This window comes from Cyclopterus lumpus, chromosome 2 (assembly GCF_009769545.1).
Source record: "Cyclopterus lumpus isolate fCycLum1 chromosome 2, fCycLum1.pri, whole genome shotgun sequence".
Classification (NCBI taxonomy): Eukaryota; Metazoa; Chordata; class Actinopteri; order Perciformes; family Cyclopteridae; genus Cyclopterus; species Cyclopterus lumpus.
Window position 1 is genome coordinate 6,377,166 of NC_046967.1, and position 5,382 is coordinate 6,382,547.

The window sequence follows — 5,382 nt, forward strand, 5'->3', positions numbered from 1 at the left end:
AGCCCTCTTGAGTGTGCTGTTTAGTGTCCCACAATGCAATGCAGAAAGGAAAGGGAGGAGCTTATCACAGCTGGAAAAGATTAAAAACAAATTAAGAAACCAAACACTATAAATATTGTATTCTCTGTCTCTCTATATAAAAATGTGGACTCTTCTATGGGCTTTCAATGCTCACACGCTCTGTGTCCCAAATATTTCATACTGTATACATAATATTGTAGAATATTCTAGATACTGAGTTTTATAATTTATATATAGTTTTTTATAGACATCAATTAATGTAACCGTTTTTACTGGCAGAAACATATATATATATATATATATATATATATCTTGATATCTAACTCAAAGTAAATGTAAACTATAAAACTCAGTATCTACAATATTCTACAATATTATTTATACAGTATGGAATTTGGGACACAGAGCATGTGAGCACTAGAGGGTGCTGCTGTATTAAAGGAGACAGCATTTGCATGGTGTGTGCGTGTGTGTGTGTGCGTGTGTGTGTGTCCTCTCCTTGTCTTGGCCTCTTGAGTTCAGCTCTCTATGATTGTGCTTTAAAACACACATACTGATGTTTTGCTATAGAGTAACAGATTGAGAAGGACTTGGCATCACTCCTTCTAAACCACATGTGACTGCAGGCATAGCTGCATCTCAACTAGTCTGTATTTGTCTGTGAAAACACAGCACATATTTGAATTAATCATCCTCGGCATGCCCCAAAGTAGACTGTGATGAGAGATAAGTGAGATTGTTTGCGTTGCCAGGCTTTTATGCTCCTTGTTATTGGATCATCACAGACACATGCATGGGAATACTTCGAAAGTCAAAAATCTATTTTAACACTTCTTGTGAACAAAAGGTTGCCACGCGGCCAACGGAGCAGCGTTGATATCATCCTTCAGTGGTTTTTCCCAAAAGCTTTCCATGTCATCAATCCTCCGTGTTTGTGTTGCAACTGACGACAGCGAGGGAGGCGGGGATGGATCCTGGATGGACATGTTCCAATGCGGCAGAGGCCGACGCGGTACAAACGTCTGATGACCCACATTACGGAACCATCTGTGCAAACCTGCTCTGTATTCAAAACCACAACAATAACCTTTATTCAAAGCACCCCCTTCTCCATACAGTCTGACAGCAGCCGCCCGTCGGCCCTCCACAGACACGTGTCCATCCACGCTGGACGAGGGGTCTATTTCCTGCTCCTCAAGACGAGGCGAGAGTGCACTCATGATGTTCGATGGTAAACAGATGGTTGCTTCCAGCACCGTGACGCTTTTGCAGTAAATGCTTTCAAGTTATTTTCTCCGGTCTTGCTAGCAGAATGGCTCCAGGCAATGTGGCAACGGTGGCCTGCCTGTCAGTCCAACGCTGAAATAGCTCAACAATTATCAGATGGATTGACATGAGATTTTGGACCGACATTCATGGCCCCCAGAGGATGAACCCCGTTGACTTCGATGATGCCCATGTTTGCTTTTTCCGTAGCGCCACAATGACGTTAACGTTTGTGATTTGGATGGATTCTCATAACATTTTGTACACACATTCATGAATTGCAATAACTTTGGTGATTCCTCAACTTTTCATCCAGAGCAATCATCAGATCAACATTTACATTGATCCAATACTTTGGTTTATGGCCCAAAAAACCTTCAAAAAGAATAAAAGTCCCATCAGCCTCAGCTGAAGTTTGTGTTTAATGCTGATTTGCAAACGTCAACATGCTTTAACATGAAACTAAGTCCCTGACAGTCAGCATGGGTGGATTATGAGACCATGGGCCCCTGGGCACAGACATGCAAAACAATACCACCACCTTATAGGACCAAGACACACAGACATTATAGTTGTTTAGCATCTGTTTGGTTTGGTTTTGTGTGTACTTTGTAGGTGTTTGAGTGTCTTTGTGGGTGTTTGAGTCTCTTTGTAGTTTTTTAATATAACCTTGTTGGTCTTTTTGAAGAGATTTTGCATTTCTTTGTAACTGTTTTGCATCTCTTTGTAGTTTCTTTTGTGTCTCTTTGTGGTCATTTTGTGTCTCTTTCTAGGTGTTTGCGTCTCTTTGTAGTCGTTTTATGTTTCTTTTTGTCTCTTTACCGGTTTGTATGTGTCTCTTTGAGTGACATTTTGTAGGTGAAGGCCAAGGGAGGCCCTGACACTTTGGGCCCCTGGGCCTGTGCCCCATAGGCCCCATTAGTAATCCATCCGTGCCTGTCAGTTTAAAACTCATTAATGCATTGTGATTGACAACGTACACAACTCCATCTGAACGTTTGTGGTTCAGCAACCAGGAACACATTCCTCTGAAACGCCATGACAGCTACACTCTGAGGATTATTTTCAACAGCCACGGATGATGGTCGGTGCTGTAACTATACAGTTTGTTGAAGGAACATGCGTTGTCTTGTAAAAACAGTGGTTAACCAAATGTCCCAGGAAACACACCTGGAGGGGCACCGGATATCAAAGAGTTTCCGTAGTGTCATTAAAAAAATCCTGTCTTCCTCTTTCTATACCGCACACTTTCTTTTCCGAGGAAACTACTTGCTGTTTACAATTAAATAGGGAGGCATTGAAAAAAATATATACTCCCAGACACACTCGTTGAGTGAATGTCACCCTAATTGCCGGGTTTAGAGACGCTGTGGAGACGGGTCTGCTTTTAGAAGTCACAGATAGCGAACCAGCACGCTCATTATTTAATACTCCCTGCTGTGAAACAAATCCCAACATTGAGAATTCAACTCTGAAACAGAATGTTTTTTTTGTAAAAGATTGTCCGAACAGTCTGCATATACATTTATTATATATTTATATATAAATATATTTGTAATATACATTTATATACACAATATATTTTTAATATACATTTCTGCATATATTCTGTGGTTTTTCCATTTGTATACGGCATTTCATATTCAAATCCTATGCCGTGTCCCAGTTTTGCCATATATTGTGCAATATGCAACAAAGCCAGCGTTAAAAACTGTAAGTTCAGACAGTAATGACAGCCTCCTCCAAAACAGACGCGATATTAATATGACAAAAACATTTTCCCACAAACCCCTCACTTTACTTAATTCAAAGGAGGACAAGGGGGCCGATATAGATTCGGGGAGGTCCATCTCTTCAGAGCGATGCATTCTTGAGTGACAGCTCACCATTCCTTCTTTCAGTAATACAGCAGGCAAAAAAAAACACACGCCGTCAGTGTTATGCGATTCCACCTCGCAGCTTTTATGGCTGCAGACAGTCTCATGGGATGTTGAGACTCCTCTGATCCGGGACTATGTAGGAATTGTAATATGTTCAGGGAGTTATGAGACTTCCCTTTGGTGCTGAAAAGGACACCAGCTTTCAATAAAAACCAGACTGATTCTGGAGAACTTCTAACCTTTCACGTACGGCTTTGAAGAGACCTGCCAGAAAGGAGACGACCAACAGAATTTAAATGTTTAAATGTAGACTTGAGGTGTGTAGGGTGCACAAGACATGCATATTGGGTAGATCGCACCCATTTTGATGAAGTGAGATGTGAAAATCTGACTGTAGACCAAGAGACAAACTCCTGTCCAGTCAGAAAAGAATGAAACATGGAGGCTAGTTAGCAGTAAATGATACAGTGGCGCGACCCTTTGTACGGATTTACTTTGCTCTGGCTTCTGGAAATGTGTGTTTCCAGTAAATCCTGCTAAGGGAAAGACTAACAACGACTCGGGGTGTTTTCACAGATGAACCACGGAACGCTGCTCCTGCAAAGTATGTTGCCTTAAGGTATAAATCACCTGTCCAAATTTTTCATCTCTCGGGATTAGAACAAGGGCGAGGCCTTTGGAGGCACAATTACAAAAAGCACGAACAATATCTACTTTAAAGCAGCTACAATATATCTTTTTACATCAACAGTGGATTACATTATTATGTGTAACGTGAAAAGGTAGCTTGTTGTGATGAACGGAGAATCATCATGTACCTCTCAGCTTGATGGAACTATATATCGTCTTTTATATGCAACTGTTTGCTAAAAAGTTCCTTGTGTTGACTTTTTGGTTCACAGCTTGTCCCCCAAATACTAGTTATTACAGGTTTGAAATCTGAGAGAACGTCTTTAGCTTCTGTTCCGGTTTCAGACGCCCGACGGCCCATCCTGGGCGTTTGCAAGACGTAATCCAATCAAGTCGAATGAGCGGGGAGCTCGGGTGCCGTTCCTCTCCACGGAGTCCCGCCATGTTTTACCACCATATTTCTACTGCAGCACCAGAACTGACACATTGAAAACACTGGCTCTAGACGGAGCCTTTCACGATTTATTGGTTCAATTTGGTGGCACAAACAAATCTATCTATCTATCTATCTATCTATCTATCTGTCAGGATCTGTAGTGTTGTCGTGTTTCCTGTTTTATTTTGAAGTCCTTGTCTCTCGTGTCCTCTGTTTCTCGGCACTTCCTGTCCCTGTGATTGTCTGCCCTGTCCCTGATTGTTTCCTCCTGTGTCCAATCACCTGCACCAGCCCTCTGTATTTAAGTCCTGTTTGTGTCATTCCCCTTGGTTGGTTCGTCTTGTCTAGATCGTGGAAGATCTTGTGTGTGAGACTGTTTTGAATCCTGTTTTTGAATCCTGTGTTTGTATCCTGTTGAGCAATAAAGTTGCTTTTCCCATGTTGACGGCGTTTGGGTCCAGTGTCCTGCAGCTGCACATAACACTATCTATCTATCTATCTATCTATCTATCTGTCCATCTGTCCATCTATCTACCAACCAAATAATGCTGTAGCAGCAAAACTAAAGAGGATAATGAAGTGGCCAATGATGTGTTTTATTGCTTATGAATTAAACTGTTCATATATGAAAGGGAGAATGTGCTGTAACCTTTTCAAATCAAGCATAATCCTGCTTTAACATTTATGTTACAATTAGCCTTCAGACATGTAAATTGTACACTTCATGCCATTATACACTTCCCTAAATATCACCAAGGACACAACCTTGGTGTCCCTAATGGTAGCTACCACACAACACATTGGCAACATGTTGATAAAGCCCTGTTTTGATTTTAACCAGCTGCCTTGGACAATTATTCCTGTGGGGCTTCCTTCTTGGTTCCTCTTTGAATAGCACGGCTTACTAAGTAATAGAATGAATCTGTAAAAAAGAGTGTAGGGGGGGGGGCACTCATTGCTCTGTCATGACGAGGGATTTCTGGAGTGTCTATAGCTGCCTCCCGGGCACCCCTCCCACACTCCCCTCTGAATGGGAGTGGGTGAGTTAAAGAAAAGAAAAAAGGGCTGGACTTACCTTAATTTGCTGCGAGTTAGAATGACTTGAATCTGAGTCTCATGAGAGCCAGAACACTAAACGTTTGGCAACAC